The sequence below is a fragment of the Vulpes vulpes genome, chromosome 1 (genome assembly GCF_048418805.1).
Source record: "Vulpes vulpes isolate BD-2025 chromosome 1, VulVul3, whole genome shotgun sequence".
Lineage (NCBI taxonomy): Eukaryota > Metazoa > Chordata > Mammalia > Carnivora > Canidae > Vulpes > Vulpes vulpes.
Window position 1 is genome coordinate 54,336,403 of NC_132780.1, and position 24,977 is coordinate 54,361,379.

Genomic DNA, 24,977 nt, shown 5'->3' on the forward strand with positions numbered 1-24,977 from the left:
ATGGATGGGTCCAAAGGGAGATAACTCATGAAAATACCATATGATTTCACTTATATGTGAAATCTAAAAAAAAATAAAACAAATAAACAAACAAAAAGCTGATCTATGAGTGGGAGTGGGACATACAGGTTTCAAGTTATAAAATGAATAAGCCACGGGGATAAAAGGTGTAGCCTAGAGAATATAATCAATGGTATTTTAATAGCAGTGTTTGGTGACAGATGGGAGCTCCACTTGTGGTGGGCACAGCACACGCTGTAGAGTTGTCCAATCACTAAGCTGTAGACCTGAAACTAATGTAACATTGTACGTCAATTATACTAAAACAAAAACAAAAACAAAAACAAAAACAAAAAAACACCAAACTGTGATGAATACATGAGACTGTATTATAACATTTATCTTTTATATGTCTGATAGTTTCCCTAAGAAACAAGCAATTTTATTTTTTATTTTTATTTTTTGAAATAATTTTAAATGCAAATTAAAGGTGATGATACATATGACAGGAAATAAGGAAGTCCTCAGTAAAATCTCACAATGTTAAATCTTCAATATAAAATATTTCTTGGAATGATTTTCCATATTTTCAATTATCAAGCCAATTAGCTTACTAAGAAACTTACAGTGATGAATGGCAGTAAACTGGAATGTTGTATTCAAAGGATTATTTTGTGTGTAGGGGTCGTTTTGTGCCTATCACACTGGCAAGGTCCCTACTGCTCAACTACACTGTAAAAATGAATAATGTCTTTATGTTCAAAATCAAAAGTCCACAATATATTTATTGTCTGGATACTATAAAACGTTCAGTTTGTAATACAGTTTCTTTTGCATGTTGGTAGGACAAATCTCTTAATTATGCAGTCACACAAGTAGAATCACAGCATGTTAAAGTTCAGAGAAAATGGAAATATCGTTTACTCTAACTATTGTATTTTACAAATGAGGAAACTAGATCTTTTGCCAAAGTATTATTTATTGAGTGAGCAGAGACTAAAACCCAGAGTTGCCTCCCAAATCAGGGCTACTTCTACTACCCACTCTAGAAACATGATCTTGGGACCCCTGGGTGGCTCAGCGGTTGAGCATCTGCCTTCAGCCCAGGTCATGACCCTGGGGTCCTGGGATCGAGTCCCGCATTGGGCTCCCCGCATGGAGCCTGCTTCTCCCTCTGCCTGTGTCTCTGCCTCTCTCTCTCTCTGTGTCTCTCATGAATAAATAAATAAAACCTTAAATAAAAAAAATAAATAAATAAAAGCATGATCTAAGACAGTGTTCCTTTCAAGTAAATTCTTTCCGATTGTTGTTAATGTAAACTCTCCAATGAATACTGAAAAAAAGATTTGACCCTTCGCACTGCTTTCTAATAAGTCCATCTCCACTGCTTTTCTAATAGACAGTGAATGGCTTAAAGAAGCTTTTTAATCTGCTATTGTTGTTATTAACCTCGATTCCCCAAGGAATTAGGCAGCTAATAAATGCTCACTGGAGATGAAAGGACGTGACGTGGTCAATCTATATGTTAACAGTGGCAAAGCTGTATCTAAAAGCAAAATGATTGCATTTTTTGTCAATGATATGACAAAGGTGATGTGATGTGCTTTTAATACATAGACATAATTAGGTGGGGGGCACTATTTTCCTTCTTTCCTTGCTTTTCTTGTGAAACGAAACAACCCACTCCAACAGTTCAGGTTGGTATATGCAGTATGCAAAGTCCCTTTTGGTTTGCGGAAGGCTCATAAAAACTCAATATACAATTTTATTTAATCTAAGTAATGAAGAAAAATTGGTACGATTCTAACATAATATATGAAACTTTTACAGTTCATAATTAGAATATATACTAAAATCCTATCACTATTTCTCCCAAGTAATTAAAACGTTTTTTAGAGAGGAAAACTATTTTTTAAGTGCCAAAGAAATAAAAAAAATCCCTGACTAAATTAATTTTCATGCCTCAATTTATGAAACAGTTTTTTTATGAAACAGTTTTAAAGACAATAATAAATCATAATAAAGAAATTCTTAAAAAAAAGAAATTCTTATCTATTGGTATTTTCTTTGTGAAGAGGATTCATCTTTTGCTCCTCCACACAGTATCTCTAACAACGTAGGAAAGTTCTCTGAGTCTGAACAGCTCCAAGTGAATCCAGTAGAAACATTTCACTGTTCTGGATAAATGAGTTATAGCAAATGAAAGAGCTGATTCTTGGATTTATGAGGGCTGCTTAGTGCTCCCTTGTGGTAAAGTAATAAGTTACAAATGCAAACTTAAAAATCTCAGAGCATGAAGTCAGCCCTAAAAGGAACCACTGTGAATCATCTGTTACTTTCAGGAAGCACTGGCCATTGTCCCACCTGGTTGTGGAAAAAAGTTTAGTGCAGTTTTGTTTTTGTAAAAGGGAGATACGAGATAAATGATTTGAGTAAGAAGGCTTAGGACAAAGAAATAACCTCATTTTTTCAGGCCATTGAGAGTGATGTTGAAGGGTATCAGCATTGAACAGGTATTAGTGGGTGTGTTTATTCCAAATTGCTTGTGGAAACTTCTGTGCTCTAGAATAGGAGAAAATGATATTTGGACAATGCTTCCTAGTTTTTCCCAGTTTGTCCAATCTAGTCACAACTCCTACCTTACTTTTTTGAGCTGAACATAAGAAATCTTGTGCCATGCAGAAATGGATGTTGTGTTCCCGTGAACCAATATACAAGTGAGACACAAAAGAGTACTGAGCTCTTTTTTTTTTTTAAACAGGAAAAGAGTATATATCTTTTAAATAAGACAACAAAGAAAAATGTTTGCAGGTTGAATTTCATCCTTGCACAGCAAATTTGAAATTCCCAACAAAATTAACTTTCAAAAAAAGTTGATATTTTAAAATATGTATATATAATACTTTCATTACATTTCTATACACATGTATATCACAATATACAGAATTTGGGATATGTAAGTTCATATAATAACACAATTCAATCTGACAATGTCATATTTTTTTTTCTCATGACTTCTAGGGAACTTACAGTTAACTCAGATAATTTTATATCAAAGAGAATCTCTTCCAAAAGTAAACCAGATTTATATGCAGAATGTTTATATCAGTAATGTTTGTAATAGCAAAAATTCTGCCGGTAAGTGGATGACTAAATTATATGTTTATAAAATGTAATAGGGTCAAATAATGAATAAATATTACATACAGCAATACTAATGAAGGTAAGCAATCTAAATTCAAGTGGGAAAAGTAAGTCCAAAAGGTAAAAATACTGCATCATATACTTTTATAAAGCTAAAAATGTAAAACAATGTAAATGTAAACAAATGTAAAACAAAACAATCTGCTTGGTAAAGATACTTCGCTATGACTAAGACATATTTTTAAAAGTGAGATAATACCCACATATGATCCAAAATAATAGTAACTAGATGGTGGTGACAGGTAGGGGGCAGGAATGACAAGAACCAAATGGTTAGATGCTCTAGTCTAGGTATTAGGTTGACTAGTATCTATTACATCAGTGCCCACAAAGGAAAAAAAAAAAACTAAATAAGGTATGCCAGAGTCACTGATGAGATTGGTGATAAAGATAAATATTAATCCAGCTCTGTGCCTCTGGGATGCACACAAAGAAACAATAGGATAAAGAGAAAGCCACATCTTAATTTATATACCAGTTCTGCAAAGTACAAAAAAGCACAATAGTTATGTAATGCTGCCAGGCGTTGTAGATGCTCTAAAATTTTGTAGTTCAGCTACTGAACCAATAACTTGTCTTTTAGTGATCTATTCACACATAGGTACATGAAGGGAGAAACCACATGTGCACTGTTGTTGATATTTGTCCCCAAAATCAAACATTGTGCTTTGCACCACCTGTACTTAATATGATGCAAATATTAACCCAGTCTCTATTCAAGAAGTTCTCAAAAATTAAAAGCAGAGAAAAATAATCATTTTTCCAAAAAACATCATTCATGTCCATAGACTTTAAAGTAATTCAAATAAAAAAAAAAATACATTTGAAACATGTTCCAAAGAACTGTTTGATATGTCAATAATTAGCAGTGTAGTTTTGTATGAGAATATTCTTTTGTGGATCTTTATCTAAAGTATAGAAAAAAGATTTTGTTCTTTATTTTCATCCTTTGATCATTTTTTAAAAAATTTAAATGCCATCTTTTCTTTCTAGTTAAATAATTTCTGCTTGGTGACTTGTAATAGGACTAGGAATCCTGCCCACCACCAGTCAAGACAAATAGCCTTTGCCTCATTAGAGAATCTGGTGTGTTATGAGGAAAAGCCAAGGCAAGAGGAACCTGGAACGTGAGATAGGCCACGAATATTGGAAAGGATTTTAAGAAGATGCCAGCTGGCCTGGGGAAAGAGTAGAAGGGCCTTTCCTGGAATAAAATTGAATGATTATGCCAACCTTGAATTGGGTAAAATCTGGCACTAAATAGAGAGCCCTGGAGAAAGGCCAAAGGACTCAGTAGGAGCGATGGGAAAAGGCAGCAGGTGGACAAACTCCATCGCAAACTTGCTGTTGAAAACAGTCATACTCATAACTATTCAGTAGAAATAGAAAGATGTTGAGAATATAAGCATTGGCGACATTATTTTATTTAGAATTCATTTAATTCTTTTTTAAAGTCACAAGTATCCCAGATCAGTTTCTGTTTTCAACTCTGTCCTCCCCACACCAACCCTAAATAACAATACGCTAAAGGGAGTTTTTGGTGTGCACCTGGTACATGCCAGGTACTGAGTTAAAACCTAGAGACAGTATTTTGTAAATGAAAATGATGATCAGCCAGGAGCAAAGTGCAAGGATGTATGACTATCTAAAGACCCAGGACTAAATAAAAAATTAAAAAGTAAATAAAAAATAAAATAAAATAAAGACCCAGGACTATTCACACATCTGAAGAGCTCCAAGCTGAGCGTGGCTGGAGTATAGGCTATGAAAGGAAGTCCTAAAGACGTTGGATTAGAAGGCATAAGGCCAGATTTGAACAGAAGCCCTGTAAACTTTATTGAGCTTTTATTAGATTTTATTCTTCATGTCAAATGCTGTGAGAAGCCATGAAGTTTTTCAGTATTTGACCAACTGTGCATTTTAAAAGAATGACTTTGGTTGTAGCAAAAGGAAGTTACTAGATTGGAAGAAGGGAGAGAAGTCAGGAGATTTAAATCATCGGAATACAACAGAACTAAAATAGAATGGTGGGATTTTTCACATCTGGTCAAGAAGGAGCAACAGTACTGAATTTACCCACCTGTTTGAAATAATTCAAAAAAGCAAATAAAATATATAAAACAATATTTTTCAATACATGAGATGAAGGATAGTCATCCCTGCGATATGGGACACAAATGAGGTGAGTTCTGTAATGCCTCAGCTTACTGACTTGAAGGGATGTCCAGGCTTCTGTGCAAGAAAGGGTCACACAGAAAGAGCCTAGCAGACTCCCTGGGCAGAGAAACCAGGACTGGAAATCCAGAAAGACCAAGGTGACCAGAGTCAAAGGAAAGAGCACTAGTGAGAAGATAGCTTCCCAGAGAGTAAACTCCCTAGAACTGTTGAGGGTTTGCCTCCAGGGCACAGACAATTACTCATTGGTGCATGGATGTGAGGCGACCACCCATAGCTGAGGGAAACAACAGCAAGAACAAAAAAAAACACCTGAAATACATAGATAAAGCAGTCCCTGGAGCTCACCCGGGACCAGAAACACGGACTGCTCCCACCAGCCAGAGTGGGAAACCTCATAGCCCAAGGCCCATTGGATAGAGTACTCAGAAGGGTCTTGACTTAGTAATGGAGTAAGATCAGTTCTAGATTAAGCGCTGCTCTTGTTCTGAAAAACAGATTGTAAAAACAAGACCAGTGTGAATCAAATTTTTCTCAAGCAACTTAACTGCACTGAGAATAAAGGCCAAGAATAGTCCTAGAAATGCAAAAGTATATAGCATCCAACCAAGTAAGATTTATATTTCCTGTCATTTAATTTTAAAAAAATCAACAAACATCCAAAGAAGCAGGAAATTGTGTTTGGAGAAAAAGCAATCAATTGTAACTGACCCAGAACCGAAACAGATGTTAGAATTAGCAGACAGAACATGAAAACACATTCATCATTATAATTGTTTTTTTATATATTCAAAAGCTAGAAAGATTGAGCATGTTAAGTAGAGCCAGAGGAAAAAAAATATATAAAACTGTATATTAAGATTGGGTAGTGTGATTCCTCTAGCTTTATTCTTTTTTTCCAAAATTCCTTGAACTATTCTATTCTTTTGCCATCTCATATTTATTTTAAGATATATTTGTCTACATTTACAAGAAAAAAATCTTGCTGAAAATGTGATAGGAATTGTGTTTCACCTATCGATCAGTTTCTGCAGAACTGACATCTTTATTATGTGGAGCGTTCCAATCCATGAACATAGTTTCCCTATCCATCTATTTAGATCTTTATTTCTTTCATCATGGTTTTGCAATTTTTAGCATATAGATACATTAATAGATATCTAGGTGTTGAACTAGCCTTGCATAATTGGAATAAATCTCTTGGGTCATTTTGCATATTTTTTTCAATATAATGCTGGATTCAATTTACTAATAGTTTGTTGAAAATTTTTGTGTCTATGTTCATGAGAAATTAACTTGTTTTTTTCTGCAATCTTCATCTGGTTTTGGTACTAGGGTAATGTTAGACCCCTAAAAATGTTGGGAAGTGTTGCTTCCTTTTCTGTTTTCTTGAAGAGACTGTATAGGACTGATATTACTTCTTCTTTAAGTACTTAGTAAAATTCTCCAGTAAAACCACTTATAAATTCATCTTCCAGAGCTTTCAACTTACACATCAATTTCTCTAATACAAGTATTCAAATTATTTATTTCATCTTGGGTAAGTTTTTATGGTTTATGGTAGTTGAAGTAATTGGTCTAGTTAATTATATTTTGCCACTATCAACTTCCTGGTTTGGATAATATACTGTGTAAGATGCCACCATTGACAGAAGCTGGATGATGGGTACATGGACCTTCTCTGTGCTATTTTTGCAATTTCTGCTGAGTCTATAATTCTCTTTAAGATTTTTTTTTTTTATTCTTAAGTGATCTCTACACACAACATTGGGGTCAAACTCACAATCCTGAGATCAAGAGTCACACACTCCACCCACTGAGCCACCCAGGAATCTCCCAACTCTATCGTGTTTTATTCCAAAATAAAAACTTGAATAAAAAGAAGCATAGAGGTACCTGGGTGGCTCAGTGGGTTAAGCACCTGACTCTGACTCAAGTCCTGATCTCCTGGTCGTGGGATCAAGCCCCCTATTGTGCTCTGTGCTCAGTGAGGGGTTTGCTTCAGACTCTCTCTCTCTCTCTCTCTCTCTCTCTGGAACATACATACATACATACATAAATCTGTCTATCTTTTAAAAAGGAAATACATACATTTTTAATAGTAATTGTTAATAATTTGTTAAGTTGTACTAAGTTCAACTATTTATTTCTAGGAGAGAATCATGTGATTCTTTGTTATTTACTTCTTTGATTTCAACCCTTTCTGGTTTGAATTAAGAAAAAATAAAAATAACAAAATAACTGTATTTTCCATCCTCAAATTAATAGAAAATAATCCTTGCTACTGCTGTCTGTAGTCACTTTTTGTAGGTAGTATACCATATAATTGTGTGTGTTAAGCTCTCTCAGATTGGAAGGGATCTTTTAGGATATGCTGATATTATCTCAGTTGATGGGGATTTACTTTAATTATAACCAGTATTCCCAAGTCTTAACAGACTGTGATTTTTAAAAATGGAGAGGTATTTAATTATGAGTCATCATCTTCTCTCCTTTCTGCTTAAGCATGAAATAAGCTCCCCTCAACCTGTTCTCCAACTTTTTAAATTTTTTTTCTGGAAGTACTCAAAGGATGTTTCAATTATACTTAGAAACCAGTCTGTCAGCTGCAGTCATCATGTCACATTTATACTCCTCTTCAGCTCTCCTTCAGCTCACAAAAGTTCTTCCTCTTTGACTGCAGAAGCCCTTGAAAAAGTCACTGCTTCTAGTCATGAAAACTCCAGTGCCCCAAGCTGGAGGTCTCTGAAGGACTAGAAGGATGCTGTGTTCCACGCAGATGTGGGAATAACCTTTTCACTAACTTTGGGCTATACTTTGTCTGTGGGCAAAGACCATACTCTGCAGAATCCCTGGACTCATGGCACCTACACAAACAACTCATCAAATTTGGTCACAATCTCTTGTCCTGGATAATACACAGTTCTTTTAAAGGGATGGAGGAAATCATATCTCTTTATAACCTCTTTTGCTGAGTTTAATTCCCTGTTAAAGGGTAATGAGCTCAAAAGTAATAGAATCATTTTCTCTATCTTCTTTCAAAAAATTCCTATCCATAACGAAAATGCATCCTCTTTCTCTAATTAGGAAAAAGGATACTTTGCATATGTGAATACTGACATTTGTGTTAGGTAGGAATGAGAAAGTGCCAACAGCATTTTTGTACCTTTTTGGCTAGTCAAAATTTTCCTGTTCAAGAAGGGATACAGGGAATAAAGAAAAATATGAATAGCCACAAGCCAGACTTCACAGACACTATAGTATAGCATCAGCTCTAGTAGAAAATCAGATGCATTGGACTCTTACTGTTCTACCAGCAAGGACTTAACCATTATGGTGAGTTAGCAATGTTCCATCTCTCCATCCTGTATTAATAAGATTTAAAACTCCCTCCTAGTTTGTCCGATATTCAAATGCCCTAAGAGAAATTCTGGAATTGTCCATTTAATCAGCATTATCCCTGTTTGGTAGAACTCATTATGCAACTGACCATCCATTCCTGGGTCAGGCACTACCCATGATGCAGTCAGTCATGAAAAACCATCCCTAGGAGCACTCATATGTGCAAACTTGCAACATTATAGATTCTTCTGCAGTTGAGATTTTGCTAACAGTCATATTCAACTTCTCCAGCGTCTTAAATAAATACAAGACAGTCAAGTCCATTCATTGCTGGCACAAGTCAGAACAAGGTTTATAATCTGTGTGTGCCTCTTATCTACAGATATAGGTCTGATACTTACATTTTGCTAAGGGAATATTTGTTGATTGATTAAAGTGATTATTGTCTCAGTCTATCTTTAAGATAAAAATAAATATTGGTAGTACTGCTGTTATAGACAATGTTTGGTCATCCCCCTCTAAAACTCACATGTTGAAATCCTAAACTTTAATGTGATGATATTATGAGATGGGGGCCTTGGGAGAATAGTTAGGCTCTTGTAAGAAGGGATACAGAAGTTTGTGTTCTCATTCTCTGCTCTCTTATATCATGAAGATATAAGCAGATAACAGTCTATAAGCCATGAAATAGGCTCTCACCTCATTACATGGAATCTGCTAGTACCTTATCTTGGATTTTCTAGTATTCATAACGGTGCAAAATAAATGTTGGCTGTTTAAGCCACTCTAGTATTTTGTGATAGCAGTCCAAGCTGACTGAGACAACACTTAATAACATAACTAGTGTTTGGGAATTAGTCAATGAATGATAAATGCATTATTAGCCACAAGCTATTAGTAGGTACTGCATGAAAAAAGGATACCAATGTCAAATTAAAATCATTGATCTCTCTTTTTTTTTTTTAAGATTTCATTCATTTATTCATGAGAGACACAAAGAGAGAGAGAGAGAGAGAGAGAGAGAGAGAGAGGCAGAGACACAGGCAGAGGGAGAAGCAGGCTCCCTGTGGGGAGCCTGATATGAAACTCGATCCTGGGTCTCCAGGATCACACCCTGGGCCAAAGGCAGCACTAAACCACTGAGCCACCCAGGTTGCCCCATTGATCTTTTTAGAGCACTTATATCAAGTATTACTCAAAGCGCCTAATATATACTAATTCATTCAATCCTCACAAGAAACCTACAAGGCACGTATTATTAGTAACCCCACCTTGTACATGATGAAATTGAGGAAAAGAAAGATTAAATAACTGGCCCAAGGTCTCCAGCTGGCAAATGCAGTCAGGATATGATCTTGAGTCACTGGACTGTAGACCTTGAGTTCTTAACCAATGCACTAAGCCATCTTTCAAATAAACCTGGGAACTATTTTGCCAAGCAAATTTCTTCAATAGGAAATATAAGAGAGACTATCATGTTTAAGTGCATTAAGTCTACAACATAAGATATGATTTATATTTACTACACTGAATTTTTTTAGGCCATAAAACCCTTCATATTTTTGTGAATCATCTCACAGATTATTCTGGGGGCTTGCTTTGGAAAATGCTGCTCAAGATATGAAATTAATTCCATAAAAATCAGTCTCCTTATTCCATTATAATCAGTTTCCATTTATTAAATCCCTAAAGTCTGAAAGTGGGGAAATTTTATGTATGAACCAGCACTGTGCCTTTAGCACGTCCTTCACATGAAGAATATATATGTGAGTTGACACAGAAACCAGTAAGAGGCAAAACTCTAGAAAGCTATCATTAGGAGCTTGCTTGTTTATTCATATATTTGTTTGTTTCAGAGACATAAAAGATTCTGTGGTTTGATACAAAGAGTATCCAATATCACTAGAACTGGAATGAGTTCCAACAGCATCAAAAAGAACACAGGAAACATGATAGCATGTGCCAGAAACTGGAGATAATAATGCTGGGGTTTGAGAGGGAGAAGGAAAGAGTCACTTCCTTCAGAGTGATACATTTAAATATGAGAGTAAGTTAGATATTTTCCAGGAAATAAATAGCTCAAGTACTAGACCAGCAGTGACTGCCTAATCTAAAATAGTAGTATATCTACTTGTTTTTTTTTCTGCTAATGCTTATGAGTTCATGAAAACAATACAAACCTACTGAAGATGATGATTTAGAATATATATATGTATATATATATATATATATACACACACACACACTCACACACACATATATATGTAAATTTTATATTTGGTTCATTTAATCCTCAATTATAATTTTTTATATAGAATTAGTCAGAGTTTCTTCTAGCTACCTTCAAGGTGTGCACTAGAGAACCAGTGGGTTTAGTGTTACTGTGTTCTCAAACGCTCTGGAATGGAACGCCTTAGTCCCATTTTCACTAGAGAGAGAACACGACATTATATGAGAGCACAGAAAGGCATCAATAATTAAGGAGGGCAAGATAAAGGAAATGGGGCCAGGAGGGTAATATGCAGGGGAAATCAATAGTATTGGTTGGAACTCACGAGTTACACAGAAGGCACAATTTCAGCACAAAAACTTTGCATCTGACTCTCTTTAGTCTCCTATTCATGATCTCTCTTGCTCCCCCAGGAACTGCTTTCTTTTAAGCTCTTAACTAGATAAAGTTTTGTTTTCTCAGGTTAAGGTGAAGCCCAAGAGAAAGGACAAATTCAGAGGGACAACCTATGTTCTGTTTTCTCACTGGTTGATACCATAGCAACCTTCATCACAGTCTTTTTCTGTTGTTAGAACTGCTAGGTTGTTTGCTTGATATAAAATATACAAATACAATAAAGCATTATTTTTAAAGCTAGAAAATATTGAGATCAGGCTAATATAATTTATAATATTAGCATAGTTATTAGTAATGTAAAATTTATAGATCACATATATATCATTAAGAGTACATGTGTTATATATCTATATTACTACCTTTAACATTGTATCAAAATATGACCTTTATGAACATGCAACTTCATTGAAATCAGGTCTTATATAATTTATATCATCAACACATAGCAATGAGTTATACTGTAGTTGCTAAGCTTGATAAATGTTTGTATGTTGAATAAATTAATGAGTGATCAAAATTAAACAAATTCTTCTAGAGTCAAATAACAATTTCTTTTTTCCAAGTGTGTCTCCTACACTTACTTACATAAGGTTTTTAATATTTATATTTCTTTTTACAAATAATTCAACTATAGCTTTAACACGTGAATTTTTCATATCTCTATGTAATATTACATTCAGTTTCAAAACTTGATACTTTTATTAGAATTCATTTACTTAGTTCAGCTCAATATTATACATAAGTTACTCAATCTTTAAAAATATATTTTTATTGCTATAACAGTGAATCAAGTCATGTTCCCAATTCTTTATATAAGTTACTTTTCTTAAACCCTTAGATTATATCTAACATTTATAAGTTTAAAGTTATTAATATTACTTTGAATTTGTACAAGTTTTCTTACGAATAGCTGAGATATATAGTCCATCCATTCACCTACAACATAGCATAGAGAAAACAGAACTGTTTTAATAAGGAATGATTTATTCAGACTAATGTTTTTTGTTAGTCATCAAATGTAAACACTACTAAACAACTTAATTCATAATAATACATAGTTTACCAAAGTAGAGCTAAATTACATTTTTAAGTGAAAGAGGAAAAACCTTGTGTGTTAATACCTATTAAAAACAAATATGTACAATTTTAAATTCTTATATTTTCATCATAACATATCAAACATAATCACAAGAAAATAAAGATAACACAAGATTCTTAAATATATTGTCAACTTGCTATTTTTAAATTATTAGGTAGTTTCTTTAGTATAAGCAAACATGAATGGAAGACAATAGCAAGTCCAGAAAGAGATATAAGTACACTTAAGAATTAACTTTGTGATAAAGTTGTTATTTCAAATCAATCAATAGAGATTTTGGGGACTCGTGGGTGGCTTATTTGGTTAAGTGTTCAACTCTTGATTACAGCTCAGGTCATGATACCAGGATTCTGAGACAGAGCCCCCACATGGGGCTCTGCACTGAGTGTGGAGCCTTCTTAAGACTCTCTCCTTCTACCTCTTCCTCTGCCCTTCTCCTCTCTCTCTCTCTCTCTCTCTAATAAATAAAGTATTTAAAAAAATAAAAAATAAAGATTTTAAACAATACTTTGAGAATTCATTTATAACTTAGGAATTAAAGAAGTTAAATCTTTATTTTATATCATAATCTGATATGATTTTTTGAGTTCTGCTTCTGACCAAGGTAGAGTAACAAACATTCAACTAGCTTTTTCACCAGAAACATTAGAAAACTAGGGGAAAAAAACATATGAAACAACTGAAGGGAAAAAAACAAAAGAACAGTGAACCTTATTTTGCCTTAGATTTCTGTCTTGAAGCACAGTCCAAACCTCAGTTCATGGAAAAAATCTCAAAGGGAACATAGTGAATAAAGGAGTAAAAGTTTGGATTCGGGGAGGTTTAGACGACTGGAAATTGCAGAGGAGTATTCTACAGACAAAAGATCTACAGAGGAAAAAAAGCTTCACAAATATGTACAGTGATACTCTTGATTCTTTTACCAAATAGTAGGAAACTTATATATTAACAACTTTAAAACATTGTTGTGTAAAATTTTAAAACATCTAAAGGACTGGAAAGATATATCATGTTCATGAATTCATAGACTCCATATTGTTAAGATAATTGTCCATAATTGATTTACAACTTCGATACATTCCAATAAAACAAGTAGACTTTTTGTGATAATTACTAAGTGGATTCTAAAATTATATGAAGTGGCAAAAGACCAAGAATAACCAAATTTTTTTGTATGTTTTTGTTTTGGGGGGATTTTTTTTTGCCAAAACAGTTTTTAAAAAGAACAAAGTTGAGGAATATTTATTCCTTGATTTCAAAGCTTAGTATAAAGTGACAGAAATTAAGACAATTTGTCATTGGTCTAAGGATCAAGTTATAGAAAAAGAAACAAAATACAGAATGCTGAGCAGATCTACACATGTGCAACTCCTTGATTTTTTGACAGAGAGGACAAGATAATTTAATGGGGGAAAAATAGTCTTTTGAATACACAGTACCAGAACAACTGGAAATAAATATGGAAAAACATAAACATTGACCCTTGCATTATAGCATAAAAAACATTTAGTTCAGTGTGGACTATAGGCATAACCTTTTATAGAAGATAAAGGTTATGTTTTCTTTCTACTAAGAAAACAGAATAAAAATCTTTGTGATTATGGAGTAGGCAAAGATAGAAGGAGAAAAAAAGGATCATCCATTTAAATAAATATATTGGGAAACTGGCCTTCATTAAAATTCAAAACTTCTGCTCTTCAAAAGGTATTATTAAGAAAATGGAAAGACAATATGCAGACTGAGAGAAAATGTTCTCAGTAAAAATATCTGGAAACTGACTTGTATCCACAAGATATAAAGAACTTTTACAATTCAATATTTAAAAGACAAAACACCTCTTCACCAAAACAGGCAAAAGACCTAATGAAGTGCCCTACAAAAGGATACATATTAATGACCAATAACTACATGGAAAAAGGCTCAATGTGATTAAGAATCAGCTAAATGGAAATGAAAACCATAATAAGTTACTACTATACTATAGACTGGATGTTTATATCCCTCAAAATTTGTATGCTAAAACCTAATCTCTAATCAGATGGTATTTGGAAGTGGGGACTTTGAGAGATAATTGGTTGGTGATGATGAAGCCCTTGTGAATGGGATTAGTGCCCTTATAAAAGACCCAGAGAGTTCTCTTGCCCTCACTCTGTCACGAGAGGGTACAATAAAACACGGCCATCTATAAACCAGATCCTAACCAGACACTAAATCTGCTAGCACTTTGATCTTGGACTTGCTATCCTCTAGAATTATGAGAAATACCTATTTGTTGTTTAACCCAAATGGCCCATGGTATTTGTCTTCCAGCAGCCTGAACTAAGACATACTATGTATCCATTATTATGGCTAAAATAAGATTGTCAACACCAAGTGTTGTAAGGACGGGGAGCCCCTGAAACTCTAATATAATACTGGTAGGAACATAAAATGAGTTAACCACTTTGAATTTCTTTTGAAGTTTTTATAAAGTTGTGCACATACCACACAATTTATTGATTCCATTCAAAGTTACCTACCCTGTTGGAATAACAATGTATGTTCACATAAAGAATTGCATTTGAAAATCCTTAGTGGCCTCACTCAAAGTACCTATAAACTGGAAGAACACAAGAAGTCCATCAGTAGATAAATGGATGAAGAAATTTTGTTCAACAACAGAATACAAACAGAATACAACTCAACAACAACAAAAATTATGAACTTCTGACAAATACTGAGAAAATATTTAGCCCAACAATTTTATACTAAGCAAAATATCCAGACATAAAAAGTACATTGTATATGACTATATGACTCCATGCAGGAGAAATCTTTTTTTTTTTTTTTTAAATACTGACAGAAAGCATCAGTCACTGACCATGGCCTGGGGTGAGAGGAATTTGCGTACAAAAGGAAAAAACTGTTAAGAAAACAAAAATCCAAAACTTGGAAATAAGCATTTTGATGAGTGCATGTCCTTTCAATGTCACACTAGAGCTTTATGTGTAGCAGGTTTATCTAACTAGGATTATCTAACCCCTACGGACATGTAGGTTTGATTATAGTATTTTACAATTCTGTAAGGGTACCAGTTGGTGAGGAAGACGCTCATAGTGATACAGATGATTCTGTTTCTATAGCAATGAAGATTAATTTTTCCCTATAGAAATGCAAATGATTTTTTATGCCATAGGAAGCCTTACATATCTGTAGGGCATTAAAATTTTTATGTAATTTGCAAATCTTAATCTAGCATTTTTTTCTTTCCACAGCTATATATAATTCTATCTACCCTATAATTTTTTTAAATTAGCTTTAGCATACTGTTGGTTGCATCAATAATGAGTTAAATACAACTTTGATAGATATCATTTTTTAAAAATAGCTTTCTTCAAAGATTCTTGTGGTTCAAAATATTCAGAATACCACCTCATCCCTACTGCCCATTGCTGTAAAAATACATACTTTGTCCCTAATCCTGTTTACGTTCAGATGCCTAGCTTCTGTCCCTCTGGATCCCATCATTTCTAATAAAATCAGGGAGCCTAACTCACTGGTAGCATCTCCAGTGGTCATCCCTAGCCAGCGACAGTCACCACAGGGCTTTTCAAGGACAAGGGATTATTTTATTATTATTATTATTATTATTATTATTATTATTATGCTTAATGCCTTAGTTAATCGATAATCCTTTGGTCTCTTTAGAATATATAATGGATAGGCAATGAACTGTCATGCATGATCAATATCTCAACATTCCTATTTCCTTATACTTTTAGATTCCTTCCTTTACATAATGCTAGGGAAGTTCTGGATATCAGCTTCTTTCAATCAAAGTTTCCATCAACAACAAAACAAATTATTAAAGCTATTACCTGCTGCTCAAGTTAACATATAAAATCTAGAATATCTAGTAGGTTATCCATTTCAAAAAAAATTGGTCTAATATATTGTTACATTTTGTCTTCCTTGGCTTAATACTATAGTGCATTCCCAAATCTATTCCTTACATAGCTAATATATTAGAAAAATCTTGCAATTTCCTTTCTTTCCCTCCCTCCCTCCCTCCCTCCCTCCCTTCCTTCCTTCCTTCCTTCCTTCCTTCCTTCCTTCCTTTCTTCCTTCCTTCTTTTCTTCCTTTCCTTCCTTCCTTCCCTTCCTTCCCTTCCTTCCTTTTCTTTCTTTCTCTTTCTTTCTTTCTTTCTTTCTTTCTTTCTTTCTTTCTTCTTCTTTCTCTTTCTTTTTCTTTCTTCTTTCTCTTTTTCTTTTTTCTTTCTTTCTTTCTTTTTGTAAATGAGCTGTTTCCTCCCTGTTCTTTATATGTGCCACTCTGAAGCATGCTGATAAATAACCATAGTTATGAGTCCAGTGGCAATAGCAGTTGAGTATTTGAGGTGTGTGGTAGTCAGGATAATGGCGACCAATGATGCCCATGCCCTAATCCCCAGAACCCTATGCATATGTTACTTTAAATGGCAACAGATTTTTCAGATACAATTAAGTAATGGATCTTGATATGATTATCTTCAATTATTCCAGTAAATCCAATGTAATCACAAGGTTCTTTAAAAGTGGAAGAGAGAGGAAGAAGAGGAGGTCAATGTGGTGGGATGTGAGAAGGATTTGACCCCCATTGCTCATTTTAAAGTTGGAGGAAACAGACTATGAACCAAGAAATGCAGGTAGCCTCTAGAAGCTTTGGCAAGGCAAAGAAACAGATGCTCTCCTAGGGCCTCCAGAAAGGAATACAGCCCTGCTAAAACTTTTATTTTAACTTAGTAAGACCCAGGTTGAATTTCCAACCTAGAAAAATGTAAAACAATACAAATATATTGCCTTAAGCCTCTAAATTTGAAGTAATTTGTTATGATAGCAACAGAAAATCAATACAGGGTGAAGAATCTAGGTATTCCATTTCCAGCAACTGACTTAGATGAGAATATTATAAGGGATTCAAGAAAGAGGAGGCTGGTCTTCTCGGAAAAAGAAAAAAGGAGCTCTTCTGGCAAGGGAGTATCTGAAAGACTCCATCTGAGTCAACCAAGTCTCAGGTCCTATTCCTTCCTTATTAATAGCCAAGTCATATCAGGTTACTTGGGAAGTCTGTATATTTAGTTACCTTATAATTCTGCAAACTGTTCAATTTTTCATCTGATTCCAGCAAAATTGTTCCAGAAATAATACTTCACTAAGGGCAAAAGGCCTGACCCCTGGAACCTCTAAACCTACTTTAACATATAAAAATTCCTTTGGAAACTTCCTTTATCTCTAAACACTCCCCAAGATACATGTTGGCAATCATGCTCCAAGCATGTGACCCACCAATATACATCTGAAGGGTCTCATGACTCAGGTTTTATTAGACAGTAATAAATCACATTTTCACCACAATAACTAGCCCCCTGAAGGTCCTAGAAACCTTACTTCCAAAATCCCTTAGAGACTTATCCTTAACGCCCTCCCAACTTGAAAATACATACTGAACCACTCTTCCTGACCCCAGTATAACTCTTCCTGCCCATGGGTCATGTCCCCGTGCTTTAATAAAGCCACCTTTTTTGCATCAAAGACATCTCAGGAATTCTTTCTTGGTCATTGGTTTCGAACCCTGACATCTTTCCTACCTCACAGGGGAGCCTTCACAAGAGACTGAAGATCTGAAGAAATTAACAGAGAGGGAAGCATTTACACCTTTTAAATATAAGAACAATACATTTGTGAAGAATTGACAGGACAAAAGCGATTGGCCTAAGGGTAATAAATGGCAAAGAAGTAACAAGGAAGATAAGACTTAGTTTAACAAGGTTTGTTTATACAGACTTCTCAGCCCTAAATTCACTCTGGTGATAAAAATGTCTCCCTTCTAGTACAGGGAGGGTACCTTTTCCATGTAAAATGTATCTCCTGCTTTCAGGAAAGAAAGGCAAAGAGGGAAGTTTCAGAAGGAACTCCCTGCTTCTTAACACTCCTTCAGGTTAAGATATTCAATATGCCAACTTGCATATTTGGGGAGATAGCATATCCTGAACCCCATTAGCATCCTAACCAGATGTCCCTATAACCTCATTTCAGAGCCTCCACCAATGCCTGCCCATCTTCTGTGCCCTGTTCTCCTATCTTCCCACCAATGTGTAAGCTGTTCCATATCCTTCCAATAAATTATTGTCTGCTATATTGACCCAGTGACCCAGAAGTTCCTGTTTCATATAACCAGGATTCCTGATGCATACCTCTCATCAGTTTGCCCAGCAGAGAGGATGGAAGAAGAATCTGATATGATATTAAAGGCATTCAAAAGATCGTGAATAATATATGAAGATATCTGCACTAAGAATGCACTTGAAGGCAGAGAAGCAACATTAGAAGGTCCAAATATTGAAGATTCCAGTGAAGGCAAAGAAAAGGTATGCTGGGAGGGACTCAATGAGAAGAGATTGTGGGCAGAAATTGGAATTTGGGATTGAATATTAAGAGTGGAATAAGTCCTGGGTGGTATAAATGTCTAAGATATTTGACTGAAGGAATGAAGGAAAGTAGAGATGAGACTATAAGAAACTGACATGTTAGAATGTTAAAAAAAATCACCTACATTCCCTGCAGTCACCAAGAATGATACAGGAATATGGCATAAAATGAAAAACTGTCATCCACTCAGTGAATGGGAGGGAAAGACTGAAAAGCCTGATCATGAAAGCAATGAGAAAGTGTCTAGGAGTCATGGTAAAGGTTTCAAAAGCAGCGGGGCATTCTACATGTAGCTAAAGGAATAATGGTTTGTAGCTGAAAGAGGACAGTTCTGCTTCCTATTAACAGTGTGAACAGAATAAATGATGAATTCCAGTGAAAAATGGCAAATTTCACAAATGAGTTTAAAATAATACCTTTAAAAATGTTTTGGAGATATTCCTACTTTTAGGAAACAGGAAATTTTTGGTTTGTGGCTTATTTTCTTAAATAAGTGGTAAATTTTCTTTTCCATATCTGATAACATAACACCATTCTTTCAGAGAAATAAAACAGATTGCTATTGGAGCCCCTCATGTAGGATATTCACATAGAACACAAAATATTGTGTCAAAACTGGGAATATTTGCATTTTGGTACACTATTGTATTTTTAAAATTACTATATCCATTTGAAAACCATTGTTTCCCCTAGCAATAAAATATCCTGGATTTTATGAAATGCAGAGATACAAATCAAAAAGCTTACATCCAGAGGGGAAAAAATCAGTCTATTTTACAAATCTGAAGAATGATTTTCATATGTTATTCTTAATTTTCTGTTAAGTATCTTTTCTAGTTCTAGCTGTTTGCCTAACAGTTATTTTTCTGTCAGTCTGAGAATTATCAGGATACCTAATATTCCTAGATTTCTCCTTTCTGCTCTCAGGACTGAATGAACAGCAATAAATATTTTCCTGCTAATTAAAAAGGAAAAATTAAGTTGATTTAATTTTTAGCATTTAAATATTTAGTACTGATTTAAAATCCAACTAAGTGGGGATGGGAACCTCCCCAATTTCTTTTATATTCGTAAATTGATAATGAAGTAAAGAATTCTGTGGTTAAGACTGACATTCCTTCTTCTTCTTCTTTTTTTTTTAGGTCACTCCCATCCTCTAAAGCCACGTAAGTAGTCATTGTTTCTGCCTGTCAAGATAGTTGTTAGCCTCTGTGAATATTTCCCTAATAGCTCCACCAATCATTTTTATCTTGGCTGCCAACCTGAGCTTTCATTAGCAAGGGTGAAAAATGCTCAGGAAGTAACATAAAGAGGTACTGTACCAATTCAGTCTTTTGGAGGCATTTTTACTTACATCCAGCGGGAATTGTTACACTACTAGGAAAGGTTCTGGAAATCACTACTTATCTAATATTTTTTCACTTCTCAATAAAATGGCAATGGCCATTCTTCCAGATTTTCAGGCTAAAATCATGGAGTCATCTTAGCTTTTCTTCCCCTTGGATTTCATATCCAAAATGTCGGCAAAGCCTGTTGGTTCTACCTTTGAAATATATTGAAAATCTGACTCCTTTACTGATCCCATAACAGTCCAATTACCATCATTTTTTTGCCTGTATTATTTTGACAGCCTCCCAACATGTCTGCCTGATTCTATACTAATTTCATTATAGGTCAATTCTTTATACCACATACATTATATTTTTTTAAGCATAAATAGATTATGTCCTTCCTCAATTCAAAACCTGCTAATATATGCCTACTGAATAAGAATGAAAGGCATTATTAAGGCCCACAAAGCTCCAAATGACCTGGCTTCTCACATCTCAGACTTCATCTCTTCTTACTCTACAATCACACTGCTCCAGCCACACCCCTTCTTTCTAAACCTACATTCATACAAAGCAAGCTCCTCTCCTGGCCTGAAATACTCTTCCTTCAAATATTGCCCTTGCTCACTACTTCACTTAATCTGTATCTCTCTGAACTGTTACTTCATCAGAGAGGCTTCCTCTGACCAGCTAAAATAGTATCTCTATGAGTTTCTCTTTCCCTTTACTCACTTTATTTTTATTAGCATGTATCACCAAACACGCAGACATATATATGTGTATGAAGACATATATATTGACACATATGTGCATGTGTGTGTATGTGTACCTATAATCTTTACCAACTACATCATGAAATTCTAAGCACCAACCAGACTATAAGTTCCATGAGAACAAAGATTTTGTCTTATTGACTGTTCTGTGCCCAGACCTAGGATAATGTTTGGCACATAGTAGGCACTCAGTGATTATTTATTTTAATAATTGAATGAATGTCTACTAAAAGAATGCAATCCTGATAAGCATTTATATGCATACACATTTAAGAGATAAAAATGAAGTTTAAGAATAACAAAAAATAAGAATATTGTTCTAAGCTCAGACATTAAATTGACGGACATGAAAGAATTCACAAGGTGAGTCTGTAAATGAAAGGAAGAATAGTTTTCATCCAACTCAACTGCCTCTGAATTGAAGGTCCTCAAGATTCACTCAAGAAGTATGTACCTGGAGCAGGGACTGACAGATTGCAGATGCATAACAATGCCTCTTGTCATCTCCCTGTGCCTAGCATCAGAAAAGGAATGTAATCTTCACTGTCTGCTGTCCCCTAAAATTATCCTTTTAGGTATAGTACTGTATGAATTTTTGAAATTAGTGAAACCATAGTATGGAAACACAAACCAGACTGGTTGGATGAGTTAATCAAAATTAGCCATTAGGGCAAGAGCTCTGACATCTTTCACCCTTGATTAAACTTTCTAACAATATGTTCCAAAACCTAAAATGATAAAAGAAGACAAAATCTGCTTAAAGACTGGTAAAACTGTATTGATACGTCCAAGTTTGTCAGGAAGCATCAAACTCAGAATAACTCAGGGAATTCCTATTTGAGTATCTCTGCCAGAGATCCTCTGTTTGACGGTAGTCAAGGGAAATCAGGGTTTTATTTTGTTTTTTTTTTAAGAGGTCAAAGAATCCATAGGCATTTATGAATTGAAGTGATAAATCATTACTGACACTAAAATAATTTTAAGAGGGGTACATTAAATCATAGTGCATTAGTAAGAGCACTACATCTGAAAATGGGAGACAAGAGTCCAATTTTAACTTCTTGCCTAATTTTCTGGACATTGGCCAATAATTCACTTGCTATATATATATATATATATATATATATATATATATATATATATATATATAAACAAGATCCTTAAGACAGGAAAAAGCTATCAGAATTTTGGGAGGACTTTATCAGTTATCAGACTACCCATGCCTCTCTGTAGTCTCCCAGTCCTTCACCAAGATGTTGAACTTGCCCTCAACAAAGTAGAGATAGAACATATTGCAACATCATAAAGGCCATTAAAAAAGACCCACAGCTAATGTCATCCTCAATGTGAAAAACTGAGAGCTTTTCCCCTATGATCGTGAATAAGACAAGGATCTTCACGCTCACCATTACTATTTAATATAGTACTGGAAGTCATAGTCTCAGCAGACAACAAAAAGAAATAAAAGGCATCTAAACTGGCAAGGAAGAACTCAAATTTTCACTATTTGCAGATGACATAATACTCTATGTAGAAAATCTGAAAGACTCCATGAAAAAATTGCTAGAACTGATCCCTGAATTCAGCAGTCCCAGGATATAAAAACAATGTGAAAAATTCTGTTGCATTTCTATACACCAATAGCAAAGCAGCAGAAAAAAAGAAATCAAGGATTCCATTTGCAATTGCACCAAAAACGGTGAGATAGCTAGAATAAATCTAACTAAACAAGTAAAAGATCTATACTCTGTAAACTACAGAACACTTATGAAAGAAATTGAAGAGGATACCAAAAAATGGGAAAGAATTACACACTCATGGATTGGAAGAACAAACATTGTTAAAATGTCCATACCACCCAAAGCAATCTACACATTCCATACTATCCCCATCAAAATACCACCAGCATTTTTCACAGAGCTAGAACAAACTACCCTAAAATTTGTATGGAACCACAAAAGACCCCAAATAGCCAAAGCAATTCAGAAAAAGAAAAAACTGGAAACATCACCATCCACATCTCAAGCTATATTCAAAGCTATAGTTATCAAGGTGGTGTGGTACTGGCACAAAAACAGACAGACATAGATCAATGGAACAAATAGAGAACCCAGAAATGGACCCTCAACTATATGGTTAACTAATTTCTGGCAAAGCAGGAAAGAATATCCAATGGAAAAAAGTCTCTTCAACAAATGGTGTTGGGAAATGTAGACAGCCACATACAGAAGAATGAAACTGGACAACTTTTTTACACCACACACGAAAATAAATTCAAAATGGACAAAAGACCTTAATGTAAGACAGGAAACCATCAAAATCCTAGAGGAGAACACACCTTGCCCATAGCAACTTCTTACTAGACACATCTCCAAAGGCAAGGGAAACAAAAGCAAAAATAAACTACTGGGACTTCATCATGACGAAAAGCTTCTAAAAAAAAAAAAAGGACAAAAAGCGTCTGCACAGCAAAGGAAACAACAAAACTAAAAGGCAGCCTAGAGAATGGGAGAAGATGGTTGCAGATGGCATATCTGATAAAGGGTTAGTATCTAAAATTTATAAAGAACTTATCCAACTCAATTCCCCCAAAACAAATAACCCCGTTAAGAAATGAACAGAAGATATGAATAGGCACTTTTTCCAAAAAAGACACCTAGATGGTTAAGAGACACATGAAAAGATGCTGACCATCACTCATCAGGGAAATACAAATCAAAACCACAATGAGATGCAATCTCACATCTGTCAAGGCGGCTAAAATGAACAATACAAGAAACAACAGCTGTTGGCGAGGATGCAGAGAGAGGGAAAACTCTTTCATTGTTGGTGGAAACGCAAACTGGTGCAGCTACTCTGCAGAACCGTATGGAGGTTCCTCAAAGAGTTAAAAACAGAAGTACCCTAAGATCCAGCAATTGTATTACTAGGTATTAATCCGAAGGATACAAAAATACAGATTTGAAGGGGCACATGGTCCCTGATGTTTATAGTGCATTTCAACAATAGCCAAATTATGGAGAGAGACCAAATGCCCATCAACTGATGAATGGTTAAAGAAGATGTGGTCTCTACATGCAATGGAATATTACTCAACCATCAAAAAGAATAGAACCTTGTCATTTGCAACAACATGGCTGGAGCTAGAATGTATTATGCTAAGTGAAATAAGTCAGTCAGGGAAAGACAAATACCATATGATCTCACTCATATGTGGAATTTAAGAAAGAAAACAGATGAACACATGGGAGGGGAAAAAGAAAAAAATGGAGAGAGGGATATGAGCTATAAAAGACTCTTAATGGTAGAGAACAAACTGAGGGCTGATGGAAGGGACGGGCTAGATGGATGATGGGTATTAAAGAGGACAATTGTTATGATGAGCAATGGGTGTTGTATGTAAATGATGAATCACTGAATTCTACTCCAGAAAAAAAAAATTGGCAGTTTCTAATAAACATATGCTCCCCCCCCCCCCCAAAAAAAAGCCAAACTTGTAACCTTTGGCCACATTCAGTTTCTTTCAATTGTGTTGATAAGGAATATGTGGTTGAGGACCACAAGAAAAATAGTCCCTTTGAAGTCTAAAATTGGATTTGTTGCACAGAAATAAACCACTGATGAGTCTTTCAGAAGGTATAAAATCCTCAAAAAGATATCCATCCCAGAGTGATGATGATTTTTACTGTTCTTCTAAAAATGTGTCCATAGCTATCTTTTCTGGTTTTTACACTCCAAATACGAATATTTCCTTATATTCAATATAACAATAGTTTTTCCTATAATTTAAAATCTCTACTAGTCCATAAAAATAAAGTTTGTTCTTAAAACACCCACAAAATTCCTCTTATTTTACTTGGAAATATTTCATAATTTCTTTTTTTCATCCCCTCTTATAATAATAATAATACTTTCTGAGAGGATCAACCTAAATTTAAATTACTAAATGAAAGAGTTCTCATTAGGTCCAAATGCAAAAT

General features: G+C 34.7%; 1 pseudogene; it reads left to right on the forward strand.

Annotated features, from left to right (window-relative positions):
• Positions 1-24,977, forward strand: part of LOC112930943 (pre-mRNA-splicing regulator WTAP-like) — a 54,842-nt pseudogene that overhangs the window by 11,513 nt on the left and 18,352 nt on the right.